Raw genomic sequence first — 17,454 nt, 5'->3', positions numbered from 1 at the left:
TATTTAAATTGATTATTTACAAGAATGAATATGTTATATTTGAAAATAGTTGATGTAATACCACTAGGTCGCTGGCAATTCAGATTTTTTGTTGTCGTAATTTATCTTTAATGATGGATTAATAACCACATCATTCAAATCTTGCATTTTGTAGTAGGCATATGTCTAAGGTTATTCATTGTAAACTTATTGGTCAAATAATGGTCTTTACCTCAAGTAGCAAAATAAATTGTGTTTAAAGATTTTCTTTTAAATTTACTTATTTTTACTTATTTATTTTTGGCTGCATTGGGTCTTCGTTGCTGCATGTGGGCTTTCTCTAGTTGCGGTGAGTGGGGGCTACTGTTTGTTGCAGTGCACGGGCATCTCATTACGGTGGCTTCTTGTTGCAGAGCACAGGCTCTAGGCGTGTGGGCTTCAGTAGTTGTGACACGTGGGCTCAGTAGTTGTGGCTTGCGGGTTCTAGTGCATGGGCTCAGTAATTGTGGCGCATAGGCTTAATTGCTCCGTGGCATGTGAGATCTTCCTGGACCAGGGCTTGAACCCATGTCCCCTATATTGGCAGGTGGATTCTTAACCACTGAGCCACCAGGGAAGTTCTAAAGATTTGATTTTTTAAAAAAGTTTTAAAATGCATTATCAGCACTAAAAGGAGTGGTGAACTTTAAATGAGTAAAACTGTTGATTCATTTTAGTCCATTGGAGTAAGTTAAAATCAGTTAGATTTGAATTATGAAAGTATATAATTGCAGGAAAACCAAGCATTTAACAAGTTGAATTGAGTTAAAATAATGGCTATGGTTCTTTTTGCATCTGTAAGAGATTAGTATTTTTCAGGTAATTAAAATTTATCTAGGATGTTCATGGATGTTTATTTGGCCTGTGAAAGGCACCATTAAGACTACATTTTTCTAAATAACATTTTATTTTTTGGTTGAATAAGGAGTGTCAGGGAGAGAGCCTCATTTGCTGGTCTATAGAATATAACTACTATTTTAAGATACCAGTGCAAATCAACGAAGTGCCTTAAACGCTTAACCCTTTTGAAGGAAGTTTTGGAGCTTTGTGATAATTAATACGTTTTACATATAAATGGGTTCATTTCTTGTGGGGCAGAAGGGACTTCTGATTTTTCCCAACTGGCCAGGATCCTTAGTACCATTTACGTGCTCTCAAATTTGTAACAAGTGTCAGGATGAAGTTGAGAAGGGCTTTTGGTGGTATCAATTTAGGGAGATCCCTAGAGACAGCTCTGGGTATGGCAGTTTAGCTTCTGCCCTGTTTCACGGATTTGCTCTCTCTTTATTACTTTCCTCCTTACCTCCCTCCTTTTCTCTTTTCTTCCTTCCATCTTCGTTAGGTGAATATCCTATTTTCCCAGACTTTTTTCTCTACTGTCAAGCCTGTGATGGATAATGATCCATCTATGCCTGTTTCTTTTCTATCTTGGTAGCTAATCTCTTCACCAGAGAATGATATTTAGCCTCTAGAATATAATACATTTCATGTTACTGATTTGGGGCTTTTTTTGCATTCTACTATAGTTTCTCATTCTGTTCCCTGTTAAATATGAGAAGGGAGTTAAGAGTTAAAATAAATTGAAGAGAGAGTTAATTTACTCAACCTTTAATCCCTTAATCCCTTCTCTTTTTTAGTACATTCACTGGACTGGGGAACCTGTGCCAACCTCCTGATACCCTCCTGCCTCTCATTTAGAAAGAGGTTAACTGGGGAAAAGAGCATTGTGAGAAACATCTTGCTTTCCATGGTGATTGCTGGAGAGGAATGTTGTATATAGAAAAGTATGGAGATGAAAGACCTGTATAGTAGATATTCACCTTTTGACATTCTTTCAATTCCAGGTCTAATCCACCTTGAAGTCAGGTCCAAGCCTGCATGTCCCAGTTAAAATATGTCCTCATTTCCGGTTACCTTTTTATTTTGAAAAATTTCCTACATATAGAGAGGTTGAAAGAATAATCCAGTTATCATCATAAATTCAATAGTTGTTAACATTCTGCCTCATTTGTCCCTCCCCACCCAGCCCCGCCCCGTGTATGCAATTTTTTTTTTTCTGGACCATTTGAAAATAAGTTGCAGATACCATGCCACTTCACCTCTAAATACTTCAGCATGTATATCTTAAAATAAATGTTTTCTCCTATATAACCACATTATTACACCAAACAAGATTAACAGTAATTCATAATATTTAATATCTAGTTCATCAGGAAAACCATTTTTACTTAAGCTAGTTTAAGTTTGGTTTCTTAACAACCAAAAGAGCCCTAATAAGTACATTTTCACTCTATTGAATTTTACTGCGCACTTCAAGTCTCATCAAGTCTGTTGAGGTCATACTGGATTAGGGTGGACCCTAAATCTGTTGCAGGAAGGGGGACCGCTTCCAAGGGCCCGAGAGTGGGCTTCTGTCTAACACTTGGAAATGAAATGTCCGAGGAGACACACGTGCTGACAAAGCAAGAGACTTTAGTGTGAAGGAGCACCTGCGTGGAGAGCAGGAGGGAAAGGGAACCCAGGAGGACTGCTGTGCCACGTGGCTCACAGTCCCGGGTTTTATGCTGATGGGATTAGTTTCTGGATTAGTCTCTGGCCAATCATTCTGACTCAGGGTCCTTCCTGGTGGTGCACGCATGGCTCAGCCAAGAAGGAGTCCAGCGAGGAGGATTCTGGGAGGTTGGTAGGACATATGGGCTGGCGTCTCCTTTTGACCTTTCCCGAATTCTTTTGGTTGGTGGTGGCTTGTTAGTTCCATGTTCCTTACCAGGACCTCCTTTTGGAAAACAGCTCATGCAGATGGTTACTGTGGTGCCTGGCCAGGGTGGGCAGTTTTTGGTCAGTGGTTCCCCTAACAAATCCAATGGCTGGTTATGAGGAGAGAGACATAGAAATACAGAGGGAAAAAGGCCTTGTGACAGTGGAGACAGAGATCAGAGTAATCCAGCTGCAAGCCTAGGAGCACCAAGGATTGCTGGCAACCACCAGAAGCTAGAAAGGGGCACGGAATAATTCTCCCACAGATCCTTCAGAGAGAGCATGGCCCTGCTGACGTCTTGATTTTGAACTTCTGGTCTCCAGGTTGTGAGACAATAAATTCTGTTGTTTTAAGTGTTTGTGGTACTTTGTTATAGCAGTCCTTGGAAATTAATAAAGGGAGCCCTAGACCTTCTGACCGGCTATACTTACATTCTTTAGAAAAACAAAGAAATTTTTTCATTCTTTCTGCTTCCTTTTCATTGTGATGAAGTGTAAGATGAGACCATTAATTCTCCCTCAGGCTGTTCAGCTATACTCTTTATATTTTATCTATTTACCTGAGTCTCCTTCACTAAACTGTGGCATACAAAGGCAGGAACTTTCTCTTGTTTGGGTTTTAAGTCAAACAGTATGAATTCAAAAACATTTTATGACTGATGGAAGGGATCTTGAAAAACTTGTAGTTGAGTCCCTTGGCTAAGCCCTTTGGCCCTGAAGTACTTCAGATAAGTCAGGAAGTCAAGAAGAAGCTGCTGGAACATTATAGTTTGCAAGTATTGGTAATACTTAAAAGAGAATAGTTTCAGAAAGTGTTTGGAACAAAAGCCATATTGTAATGGATATGTGATGAGTGGAGACAGGCAAATGGAGGCAGTGAATGTAAATAAATAATGTATGTAAATCAATAAAGAAATTTGGTTTTGAAGGGAAGGAGTAGTATCTTGAGGGATAGCAGGAAACCATAGAAGTTTTTTGGTTGTTGTTTTTAAAGGTAGTATGTTGTCGGTTGAGAGGAAAGAGATATTGAAGAGGGGAAGATTAAAGGTATAAAAAGGGAGTGATAAAACCTCTGTTGGAGAGATAAGTGTTTTTCTAATGATTTTTAGGTCCCTGGAGATGTTCGGACATATTTTCAGGGGTTTATAAATTCTCAGAGAAGCTTAGAATTCTGTGTTTTCTTTTAAATAATATGAATAAAAGTATATAAGCCTATGTTGGATCTTTCGGTTGGCCACCATATAATTGAGTTTTTTTTTTAAGTGCTGCTTGATTTTTTTTTTTTTTAAAATAAATTTATTTATTTATTTTTGGCTATGTTGGGTCTTCGTTGCTGCACGCGGGCTTTCTTTAGTTGCGGTAAGCGGGGGCTACTCGTTGTGGTGTGCACGCTTCTCATTGTGGTTTCTCTTGTTGCGGAGCACGGGCTCTAGGCGTGTGGGCTTCAGTAGTTGTGGCACATGGGCTCAGTAGTTGTGGCTTGTGGGCTCGAGAGCGCAGGCTCAGTAGTTGTGGCACAAGGGCATAGCTGCTCTGTGGCACATGGGATCTTCGTGGACCAGGGCTTGAACCCGTGTCCCCTGCATTGGCAGGTGGATTGTTAACCACAATTGAGTATTATTACAAGATTTCATGTCAGCAGATGAGAACAGAGGTAGACAGAATGGGGTATACTCCTACCAAATGAGGTTTCGTATATTCAGATTAAGGACAGTCAAAGAATTGAGCCTTCATATGCTGTATTGGAGAAGAGGCTTGTTGGACACAAAAGGACTTGTATGTGCCAAATCTTTTGGTACCATACTTATATTGTGATTAGCAGTTTAATTTCAGTAAAATAACATTGTCATTAAATTAATGTGATTTTTGAATTTTATTGGTTTATAATTAATTTATAAATGTTTGATTTATCTTTGAAATCTTTTTTCAGTACATTTAGAACTCCTACATTCTTTTTTTTTCCTTTTTCTTTCTTTTTTTTTTTGGCCCTGCCACATGGCTTGCGGGATCTCACAGTTCTGTGACCAAGGATTGAACCCAGGCCATGGCAGTGAAAGCCCGAAATCCTAACACTAGGCCACCAGGGAACTCCCCTACCTCATTCTTTTTAAAAACTACATAATATTCCATTGTGTGGATTTGCCAGATGTACCTAACCAGTGCCATATTAATGGATATTTAGGTTGCTTGGTATCTTTTCTTATTACAAACAAAGCTACAATGAATAGCTGTATGTTATAATCATATGTGAGAATGTATTCATAGGATACCTTTGAGTATCAAAGGTCTCAAGGTATGTGCATTTACCTAAGTGTCCATTGACAGATGAATGGGTAAAGACGATGTGGCGCATATATACAATGGAATATTACTCAGCCATAAAAAGAAACGAAATTGAGTTATTTGTAGTGAGGTGGATGGACCTAGAGTCTGTCATACAGAGTGAAGTAAGTCAGAAAGAGAAAAACAAATACTGTATGCTAACACATATATATGGAATCTAAAAAAAAAATGGTTCTGATGAACCTAGGGGTAGGACAGGAATAAAGACGCAGATGTAGAGAATGGACTTGAGGACACGGGGAGAGGAAAGTGTAAGCTGGGATGAAGTGAAAGAGCAGCCTTGACATATATACACTACCAAATGTAAAATAGATAGCTAGTGGGAAGCAACTGCATAGCACAGGGAGATCAGCTCTGTGCTTTGTGACCACCTAGAGGGGTGGGGTAGAGAGGGTGGGAGGGAGACGCAAGAGGGAGGGGATATGGGCATATATGTATACATATAGCGAATTCACTTTGTTATACAGCAGAAACTAACACAACATTGTAAACCAATTATGCTTCAATAAAGATGTTAAAAAATAAAATAAAAACAAAGTGTGAAGTTGTGATTTAAGCAGGATAAAATAGGCAAACAGGATAAGCACAATGGAAAGAAAGGAAACAATTTTTTAAATATCAGTTAATATGCTTTTGGTTCAAGTATTGTTAAAAATACTGGATTATAAAATTGAATTTTATTAGCATGTATATTTGGAAATTGCAGGCTTTAGGATTGACTGATGTAGCAGTTTAAAGGATGTCATTATGATCCCAATTTCTGTCTACTCCTGTCATCCACAAGATTGGCTTCATTCTTAGACTGGTTCTCTCATGTTAAATTATAGATACCAGCAACCACTGGGACCACATACTTCCTTTTTCTCGTCAATCTGATGATATGTAGATGGTCCCTACTCATAATCGTTAAATAAGGTTTCTTAACTTTGTGCTGATATAGAGTTACTTTCCTGTGTCCAGAGGGATTCCTAACTTTAGACCTATGGTACCTCAGTGAAGAAGAAGCCTAAGTGGCTTCTGAGAATCATCAGATACACACTCTCCATCCCTTCCTTGGACGTGGGAGCTATCTCACCAAAATTTCCTTGCCGCTACCTGCAGGGGGAACACCCATGTTAACTATACTGAAAAATGATTAAGTGAAAAATGTTAAGTTAAAATAAAGATGAAAGGCTTTAGCAACATTTTTAGTATACAAAATTTAACAAAAGGCTAGTTCCCTTTAGCTTACAATGTTTTTACCCCAAAGATAAGACTTGGTCAAATTGAGTTCCTTAATAGGTGGCTGGGAGCTATTTAAAGAAAATGTATGTAAATTTAGATTGTATAGAGTAGGTCTGTGATTCACATAGCATGGCTGGATTAAGTTTACATAATTTGACTCTGTGGGATAATAGAAAATGTCTGTATTGGTCTCTACCCCCAGTTCCTGGCACAGAGGTCCTAAAACCCTTGTAATTTCCTCAGTGATAAGAGCTTTAGGAGCATCTTTTTTTCTTCTAATACTTGGTCTTTGACCTTAGTTCCTGACACAGAGTTCCTAAATCCCTTGGAATTTCCTGGGTGATAGAAATGTCTTTTGTTCTAATGAGGTGACTCTGGGTGGGCTCCTGGTTGAGGGCTGGTCACCAGAAAGACTAAGCCACGATTAGAAGCTTGGAATTTTCAGCCCCATTCCCATTCTCCAGAGAGGGGAGATGAGTTGGAAATGGAGTTGATGGTTGATCATGCCAATGTGATGAAACCTCTGTAAAAATCCCCAAAGTACGGGGTTTGGAGACCTTCCGCGTTGGTGAACATATGGAGGTGCTGAGAGAGTGGTGGTGCCCAGAGAGGGCATAGACACTCCGAGCCTTTTACCTGTGCCTTGCCTATGCATCTCTTCTGTCTGAATGTTCATCTTTTATCATATACTTTTTGTTTTTTAATTTAATTTTATTTATTTTTTTATACAGCAGGTTCTTATTAGTTATCTGTTTTATACATATTAGTGTATATATGTCAATCCCAATCTCCCAATTTTATCATATACTTTTATAATTAACTCGTAAAAGTAAGTAAACTGTTTTCCTGAGTTTTGTGAGCTGCTCTAGCAAATTAATTGATCCTGAGGAGGGGGTCCTAGGAACCTCTGATTTATAGCCGATTGGTCAGAAGCACAGCTGACAACCTGGACTTGTGATTGGCATCTGAAGTGGTGTGGGAGCAGTCTGTGGGACTGAGCCCTTAACCTGTGGGATGTGATGCTATCTCCAGATAGATGGTGTCAGAATTGAGTTGAATTGTAGAACACCCAGCTGGTGTCGGAGTGGTATGAAAGTAAAGGAGAAACATGGCAGGAGCACTGAGTTTTTCCTTCTTAGACTTCTTTCAGTTCTGTAAGGGTTTTCAAGATCCCTGTTAACCTAGGTTTTGATTGTCTTTTTTTGGCTGCACTGCGTGGCTTGCAGGATCTTAGTTCCCTGACCAGGGAATTGAACCCAGTCCCGTGGCAGTGAAAGTGCTGAGTTCTAACCACTGGACCGCCAGGGAATTCATGGTTTTGATTGTCTTGAGTGCTTAACATTACAGGGTATCATCACCAAAGCACAGTGCTGAAGTGTGAGATATAAATGCTATAACTCAGAATGATTCTTAGGGTTTGGATTCACCCTGGCTTTTAACCCTGTTTTTATGTGGCAGATTTTTAAAGTGTCATCTTCCTCACATATTGCAGTGTGATATATGCCTTCTCAGATTCTCTTGCCACTGTGTGCTTCCTAGACTGACTGCTTCACTGTACCGCACTGTGCTGCCTCACTTGAGCCACCACCTCACGGTGGCCACCACCCCACCGGGCCGATGAACCACACTCTGAGAGGGTCTGGTGGATGACACACCACACCAGGGCTTGGGGGTAGCACCCTGTGCCCCTGTGGAGGCTGGATGACACAGGCTGAAAGTGCGGTAGAGTTTACTCCTAGTGGGGTGAGCTTGGCCACTGGGAAATGGGAGACAGGAGGGAACCTGCCTGATAAATTCCACATTTTCCTCCATGAACTACTCTGAGGAATGGTTTCTTTTTGTAGTCTATCAGGAGATGTTCCAAAGAGTACCAAGTGGATGCATTTGCCAAGTGACCTACTCTGTGTTTTCATAGCTTGTTGTAAAGACGTAGCCAGCACTTTTAAAAATAGTATTTATTTATTTACTTATATTTTGACCTCGTGGCCTTCCCGACCAGAGATCGAACCCATGCCCCCTGCAGTGGAAGCACGGAGTCTTAACCACTGGACTGCCAGAGAAGTCCCCCAGCCACCATTTCACATAGTTCCTTGCTTCAGTTTATTTTTTTTTCACTCTTGATACCCTGTATATGCAACGCCCAAGTAAAGCCTCAGCGTTCTAGTCATTGCTTCAGGCCCTGTTTGCCAGAGAACCTGGGCTAAGACAAAGATTAATAAGGCGTAATATCCTTACCTTCGTGTTGTTTTTTTTTTTTTATCTCCTAAAATATAGAAATAATCTCAGTAGTCATGGTGAGCTTTTTGCCTAACAAGTAATTCATAGGAAAAAAAAAATCACTCCTACCCACAGTTATTCCTTATTTATTAAATTTAATAGATCTAATTATCAAAATTCTATTTTAGAAATTTAGCTTTGTTCAAACTTCTCACATTTTTAATAGCTAAAGAGTTAAAATATATTAGCTGCTATTATTTTATTTTTAAGGATACTTTTTTGAACATATTAGAATTTTCAGACGTTAAGAAAAGTTGATCATTTTACATTGACTACCCATATACCAACGACCTAGATTCCAGAATTAAAATTTTACTGTATTTGCTTTATTGCATATCTATTCATCCATCAGTCTATCTCACTTTTATTTTTTATTTATTTATTTTAAAATATTTACTTATTTACCTTGGCTGCACCAGGTCTTAGTTGCGGCATGCGGGATCTTTAGTTGTGGCATGTGGGCTTCTTAGTTGCAGCATGCATGTGGGATCCAGTTCCCCGACCAGGGATCGAACCTGGGCCCCTTGGATTAGGAGCGCGGAGTGTTACCCACTGGACTACCAGGGAAGTCCCTATCTTACTTTTAAAAAATGAATTTTAAAGTTGCAGACATCAGTACATTTTCCTCAGAATACTTAATGCATTCATTAAGATTAATGTACCTAGGGGTGTCCCTGGTGGCACAGTGGTTGAGAGAGTCCGCCTGCCGATGCAGGGGACACGGGTTCGTGCCCCGGTCCGGGAGGATTCCACATGCCGCGGAGCGGCTGGGCCCGTGAGCCATGGCCGCTGAGCCTGCGCGTCTGGAGCCTGTGCTCCGCAACGGGAGAGGCCACAGCAGCGAGAGGCCCGCGTACGAAAAAAAAAAAAAAAAAAAAAAAAAGATTAATGTACCTAAATACGTTTCTCCCCATAAAATTATCTAAAATACTACAGGTAAAGCTAGGCTCTTATATATTTTACCTGTAGAAATTGGTATTATTATTATTATTATTTTTTATTTTTTTCATTTTAACATCTTTATTGGAGTATAATTGCTTTACAATGGTATGTTAGTTTCAGCTTCACAACAAAATGAATCAGTTATATATATACATATGTTCCCATATCTCTTCCCGCTTGCGTCTCCTTCCCTCCCACCCTCCCTATCCCACCCCTCCAGGCGGTCACAAAGCACCGAGCTGATTTCCCTGTGCTATGCGGCTGCTTCCCACTAGCTATCTACCTTACGTTTGGTAGTGTATATATGTCCATGCCTCTCTCTCGCTTTGTCACCGTTTACCCTTCCCCCTCCCCATAGCCTGAAGTCCATTCTCTAGTAAGTCTGTGTCTTTATTCCTGTTTCACCCCTAGGTTTTCCATGACATTTTTTTTTTCTTAAATTCCATATATATGTGTTAGCATACGGTATTTGTCTCTCTCTTTCTGACTTACTTCACTCTGTATGACAGACTCTAGGTCTATCTGCCTCATTACAAATAGCTCAATTTTGTTTCTTTTTATGGCTGAGTAATATTCCATTGTATATATGTGCCACATCTTCTTTATCCATTCATCCGATGATGGGCACTTAGGTTGTTTCCATCTCTGGGCTATTGTAAATAGAGCTGCAATGAACATTTTGGTACATGACTCTTTTTGAATTATGGTTTTCTCAGGGTGTATGCCCAGTAGTGGGATTGCTGGGTCATATGGTAGTTCTATTTGTAGTTTTTTAAGGAACCTCCATACTGTTCTCCACAGTGGCTGTATCAATTTACATTCCCACCAACAGTGTAAGAGGGTTCCCTTTTCTCCACACCCTCTCCAGCATTTATTGTTTGTAGATTTTTTGATGATGGCCATTCTGACTGGTGTGAGATGATATCTCATTGTAGTTTTGATTTGCATTTCTCTAATGATTAGTGATGTTGAGCATTCTTTCATGTGTTTGTTGGCACTCTGTATATCTTCTTTGGAGAAATGTCTATTTAGGTCTTCTGCCCATTTTTGGATTGGGTTGTTTGTTTTTTTGTTATTAAGCTGCATGAGCTGCTTATAAATTTTGGAGATTAATCCTTTGTCAGTTGCTTCATTTGCAAATATTTTCTCCCATTCTGAGGGTTGTCTTTTGGTCTTCTTTATGGTTTCCGTTGCTGCGCAAAAGCTTTTAAGTTTCATTAGGTCCCATTTGTTTACTTTTGTTTTTATTTCCATTTCTCTAGGAGGTGGGTCAAAAAGGACCTTGCTGTGATTTATGTCATAGAATGTCCTGCCTATGTTTTCCTGTAAGAGTTTGATAGTTTCTGGCCTTACATTTAGGTCTTTAATCCATTTTGAGCTTATTTTTGTGTATGGTGTTAGGGAGTGATCTAATCTCATACTTTTACATGTAGCTGTCCAGTTTTCCCAGCAGCACTTATTGAAGAGGCTGTCCTTTCTCCACTGTACATTCCTGCCTCCTTTATCAAAGATAAGGTGACCATATGTGCGTGGGTTTATCTCTGGGCTTTCTATCCTGTTCCATTGATCTATATTTTTGTTTTTGTGCCAGTACCATTCTGTCTTGATTACTGTAGCTTTGTAGTATAGTCTGAAGTCAGGAAGCCTGATTCCTCCAGCTCCGTTTTTCGTTTTCAAGATTGCTTTGGCTATTCGGGGTCTTTTGTGTTTCCATACAAATTGTGAAATTTTTTGTTCTAGTTCTGTGAAAAATGCCAGTGGTAGTTTGATAGGGATTGCATTGAATCTGTAGATGGCTTTGGGTAGTAGAGTCATTTTCACAATGTTGATTCTTCCAATCCAAGAACATGGTATATCTCTCCATCTATTTGTATCATCTTTAATTTCTTTCATCAGTGTCTTATAATTTTCTGCATACAGGTCTTTTGTCTCCTTAGGTAGGTTTATTCCTAGATATTTTATTCTTTTTGTTGCAATGGTAAATGGGAGTGTTTTCTTGATTTCACTTTCAGATTTTTCATCCTTAGTGTATAGGAATGCCAGAGATTTCTGTGCATTAATTTTGTATCCTGCTACTTTACCAGATTCATTGATTAGCTCTAGTAGTTTTCTGGTAGCATCTTTAGGATTCTCTATGTATAGTATCATGTCATCTGCAAAGAGTGACAGCTTTACTTCTTCTTTTCCGATTTGGATTCCTTTTATTTCCTTTTCTTCTCTGATTGCTGTGGCTAAAACTTTCAAAACTATGTTGAATAAGAGTGGTGAGAGTGGGCAACCTTGTCTTGTTCCTGATCTTAGTGGAAATGCTTTCAGTTTTTCACCATTGAGGACGATGTTGGCTGTGGGTTTGTCATATATGACCTGTATTATGTTGAGGAAAGTTCCCTCTATGCCTACTTTCTGCAGGGTTTTTATCATAAATGGGTGTTGAATTTTGTCAAAAGCTTTTTCTGCATCTATTGAGATGATCATATGGTTTTTCTCCTTCAATTTGTTAATATGGTGTATCTAAATTACTACAGGTAATTATCTACAGGTAAATTATGTAAAATACTACAGGTAAAGCTAGGCTCTTATATATTTTACCTGTAGAAATTGGTATTATTATTTTTTGCGATAATAATAATTATTGCCCCAGGGAAGCCCCTAGAAATTGGTATTATTGATGTGGATGGTGTGTTTCAAATAAATGATACCATACAGTATACATATATCTACCTACAACTTGATTTTTTCATTTGCTAATGTCAAAGATAAACAAAGCCAGACATTAGTTAAAGCAGTGGAAGCAGATTTTATTCATTAACTCCTGACAGTGGGGTAAAGACCTGAGCTCCATTCTGATTTGTGCAGCTTTTGAAGGGAGGATGAGGGAGTCAAAGAGGGAGCTCAAGTAGAGTCAGGGAAGTGAAAAATTACAAAAGGTAGGTCTGTGTAAATGAGATTAGGGCAGCTCTGTCTGCTAGCTAGCAGTTATCAAAGTTAGGATTCTACCTTCTCACTAAGACTGGGAGGCCTTGGCTCTGTTCTTCCTGATAATTACATTTCAAAGGAATGACTTTCAGGTCCTTGAGACACTCCTGAGTTGTGGGAGATTTAGTAAATGCCCTACCAAAGGGAGGTCAGGGGCCTAGGGTCAGGTGTTAGCTAGAACAAACAGTAAATTCTTTTGATAGCTCTGAGCTTTTCCAGAATGGAGCTCACGAGGAGGCTAGGTTGGGGCCTTTAGGCTGCTAGAGGCCATCCTAGGGTTGGTCAAGTCTCTTAGTGCAGGGGTTTGGATGGAGTTGTTCCATGCTGAGAGTACTTTGCAGCTCTCACTAGTATGCTTTGGAGACTTGTTTTCATTTTAGAACATATAGATGAACCTATTCTTTTAATTGCTGCAGGATATACCATGGTATGAATATAACATGATTTATTTAGGGTTTTTATTAAAAACAATCCTGCAGAGAACATCCTTGTACATGTGGTCTTATGAACTTATGCAAATATTTCTCAGTTGTCAGATCATAATGTGTTTATATTATATTTTAATATGGTTTGCTAATTGCCTTCTGAAGTGGCTCTGCCATCATTACTGTATGAGAGAATTTATTCCCCCAAATTCCTTAACACATGCTATTAAACTTTTTAACTTTTGCCAGTTGAATGGGTAAAAACAACTATGGTCTTTTACTTTCCATCTCCCTGATTACTTGTTGAGCTCTTTATATATTGGACGTTTATATTTTATTCTTTAAATTCTGTTTGTATTCTATATTTGTTTTTCTGTTGCATTGTTTTTCTTAGTTTGTAAGAATTATTTATAATTTAATTTTGATTAAGTAATATGAATATATTTTTATAAATTTCATAATAATACAGTTAAGTTAAAGGTTCTTAACTGTCCCTGTCAATCTTAGTCTCCTTCCAGTAATAGCTGCTGTCATTAGTTTGGTGCCTATCCTTCTATACCAAAGCTGTCGAATAGAAATATAATATAAATCATATATAAATATTAAAAAATTTTCTAGTAACCATGTTACAAAAGTAAAAAGAAGCAGGTGAAATTAATTTTAATTATACATTTTAATTAACTCAATATGTATATCATCTCAGCATGTGATTAAAAGTTATTAATTATTATTATTCATAGTAAGTCTTTGAAAGCTGGTGTATATTATACATTTACGGCATATCTCAATTTGGATGCTGTATTTTTATTTTGAATTCTTGATTAGTATTTAGATTTCATAATATTTATGAAATAAATAAGTTCTAAACATACATAAAAGTTGTCCATTAGCTGAATTGAGTTTTAAAAAATTTCTGTTTATATTTGTATCTACATCAACAAAACTAGTTCATCTTTTTTAGAAGAATTGATATGACTTGGAAACAAAAGCATGTCAGTTTCAAAAAAAAATGTCTGTCCAAATTTACTAATTTACTAATTCTTGTGTCAACTCAGTATTATTAACATTGAATTCAAAAGAGCAGTGTATAAATTTAAAAGCAGCTCTAAATTTATCAGTATCAACAAAGTGTTTTTCAAATTCTTCTTGTAGTTTTTTCATGCAATTTACATAAAACTTAATTATAATTAAAATTTTCTGTCGATTCATGTTAGAGGGATATATACGGTTAGTTACTGAGTTGTATGTTTATGGAAATTTTTACATTAAACATGTATTCTTCTACCTATCTAACCAGGTCACAAATATGCCTTTTCCTTGGATTTTCAAATTTAGCTCACTCATATACAGTGTGATATTGATGAGAAAACGTAAATCACATTGCCACTGTTTTGTCTTTGATTATTGAATGTTTAGCAAGTATTCTTTTTGTTTTAAAAAAAATCTTGAGTTGGAGTTAACAGTACAATAATTATAAACAATAATAATTATAAATTTTATAGACAGTACAATAATTTATAAAACTCTCCATGACTCAACCAATGAGCACTGGCAAAGAACAAAAAGAATCATTAGTGTTCTTTTTTTTTTTTTTTTGCGGTACGTGGGCCCCTCACTGCCGCGGCCTTTCCCATTGCGGAGCACAGGCTCTGGACGCGCAGGCCCAGCGGCCACGGCTCACGGGCCCAGCCGCTCCACGGCATGCGGGATCCTCCCAGACCGGGGCACGAACCTGCGTCCCCTGCACTGGCAGGCGGACTCCCAACCACTGTGCCACCAGGGAAGCCCTATTTTTTTCTTTTTTAACCAGTTCCATAAACTGGTATTTGCATATGTATTCCAAATGGTTTTAACAACTATATTCTTGACATTTTTTTAAAAAATTAATTTATTTTTTGTCTGTGTTGGGTCTTCGTTTCTGTGCGAGGGCTTTCTCTAGTTGCGGCAAGCAGGGGCCACTCTTCATTGCGGTGTGCGGGCCTCTCACTGTTGCGGCCTCTCGTTGCGGAGCATGTGCAGGCTCAGTAGTTGTGGCTCACGGGCCTAGTTGCTCCGTGGCATGTGGGATCTTCCCAGACCAGGGCTCGAACCCGTGTCCCCTGCATCGGCAGGCAGATTCTCAACCACTGCGCCACTAGGGAAGCCCCTATTCTTGACACTTTTCATAGAGTCTGCTCTAGAAAGTTGAGCACAATATTTTCATAATGTGTGTGGAACAGAGTAATAAATGAAATATTAATTTCTTGTTTTAAAATTGCAATAAATCCAGATTTTTGAACTTAACCTAACAGAGCATCATCTATTGCAGTAGAACTATTATTTTTCCATGTCTAGCTAAAATTCTTTGACAGATATAGATTAAAAAATATCTGTGTTATGAGTTCATATATCTATTTGGTCATGAATTGATAACATTCCTTTCTAAATTTTGAAGTCCTTTGAGATAAAATGTGACCCATGTGTTAATAGGGCAGTATCTCTTTTATTGTATAACTTTTATTATATAACTTTTATTGTATAACTCATTTAAATCTAAAGAGAAGTACTTGCAATTTAAAAAATATTGAATCAATTGATGTTTGATATGTTAGGTCTTGTGTTCTACAGGCAATTATTGGCTGCTTAATTGAAGCTCTTTCGTTTTTAAAATATCGTTTAAAATCCTTTCCCAATAATTTTCTGACAAAATTTCCATAACTGAAATAGTATATATGTATTTTTACCATCTCTTTACTAACAATGGTTTTCTTTTTTTGTGTGTGCAAGAAACCAAACCATTTTATAGCTGGCCAAAGTTACAAGGTCAGACGTTGTTACATATTATTTAAAAATATTTCTGGATATTTAATTCTGATTTGAGGTGCCTAAACTTCATCAGTTCTTGTTTGTTGAGAGGAAACTGCTTGTCAAATTTACTGTGTGTCTGTTGACAGTGTCTCTTAACGTTGTCTATTTTATTTTCTTTACCTTTTTAAAATGCATTAAACAGCTTATTCCTGTTGTTCTGCTTTAGCAAATTGCATTTGGTATTCAGTATGAAATATGTAATATGCTTTAGTTCGGTCTCTCATTTTTTTCTTTATTATTCCAGTAAGAGTACTAGCTTCTGCATCTGCACTTGATTCTGCATCAGTAGTATACTTTTTTATATTAAAAAGTTTGCCCATTATTTTTTTAGCTAGAAAAATAATTTAATTATAATTAAGACAGAATAAGTAATTCAGATTAATAATCAATTACAGTTTATACAGGGTATCACTATAATTTGTGCTGTCTGCATAAAATATTCAAACAAATCCATTAAATGTTATATCAGTGCATAGAAAAAATTCATTCAAGCAGAATTTATGTACACTAACACAATGTACCTAGCATTTTCATGAAATGAGGTTTCCACAAAAGTAAATTTCCAGATAACTAAAGCTTAGTCAAGTGCTTTGTAAAATAGATTTCAGAAGTTAACAATAAACATTCTTCTTGTATGTATTATGTACTTATTAGACAGAATATTTGAATAATGAATTAAATAATGAATTAATTAATTCTTTCAAAAAAAAAACAGAATCAATTTAAGATTGACTACACTGCTGATGTGATTATGTGTAATGTCAAGAAAAATTCTACCGGACAAGTTAAACAGGCAAGAAGACTTTATTCAAGACTACTGTGGACTTCCCTGGTGGCACAGTAGTTGAGAATCCGCCTGCCAATGCAGGGGAGCCCTGGTCTGGGAAGATCCCACATGCCATGGAGCAACTAAGCCCATGCGCCACAACTACTGAGCCTACACTCTAGAGCCCGTGAGCCACAACTACTGAAGTGCGTGTGCTCTAGGGCCCGTGTGCTGCAACTACTGAGCCCATGTGCTGCAACTACTACTGAAGCCCATGCGCCTAGAGCCTGTGCTCTGCAACAAGAGAAACCACTGCAATGAGATGCCCATGCACCGCAATGAAGACCCAATGCAGCCAAAAATAAATAAATTAAATAAATAAATTAAAAGAATCCGCCTGCCAGTGCAGGGTACATGGGTTCGATCGCTGCTCCAGGAAGATCCCACATGTTGTGGAGCAACTAAGCTTGTGCGCCACAACTCCTGAGCCTGTGCTCTAGAGCCTGCGAGCCACAGCTACTGAGGCTGCATGCCACAAATACTGAAGCCCGCGTGCCTAGAGCCCTTGCTCCGCAACAAGAGAAGCCACCGCAATGAGAAGCCCACGCACCACAGCAAAGAGTAGCCCCTGTTCACTGCAAGTAAAAAAAGCCCATGTGCAGCAACAAAGACCCAATGCAGCCAAAATAAATAAATAAATAATTTATTAAAAAAAAAAAAGACTGTTGCAACAGGGGAGAGAGACTGAACTCAACTGCTACTACAACAGGGATTTACAGCCAATAGGCAGGGTAAGGGGGTCAGTGGGTGGAAAATTACTGAGAGGAACTTGGTTAGGTATTAACGGTGGGAGTATGAAGAATTTGGTTAGGTATCAAG

At 38.2% G+C, this 17,454-nt stretch overlaps 1 protein-coding gene across 1 annotated transcript in view; it reads left to right on the top strand.

The window, feature by feature from the left end:
- RAD54B (RAD54 homolog B) overlaps positions 1-17,454 on the top strand; it is a 95,456-nt gene that overhangs the window by 17,321 nt on the left and 60,681 nt on the right. The window lies entirely within an intron of this gene.

The sequence above is a fragment of the Orcinus orca genome, chromosome 17, assembly GCF_937001465.1.
Source record: "Orcinus orca chromosome 17, mOrcOrc1.1, whole genome shotgun sequence".
Lineage (NCBI taxonomy): Eukaryota > Metazoa > Chordata > Mammalia > Artiodactyla > Delphinidae > Orcinus > Orcinus orca.
This window is presented reverse-complemented; position numbering and strand designations above follow the sequence as displayed.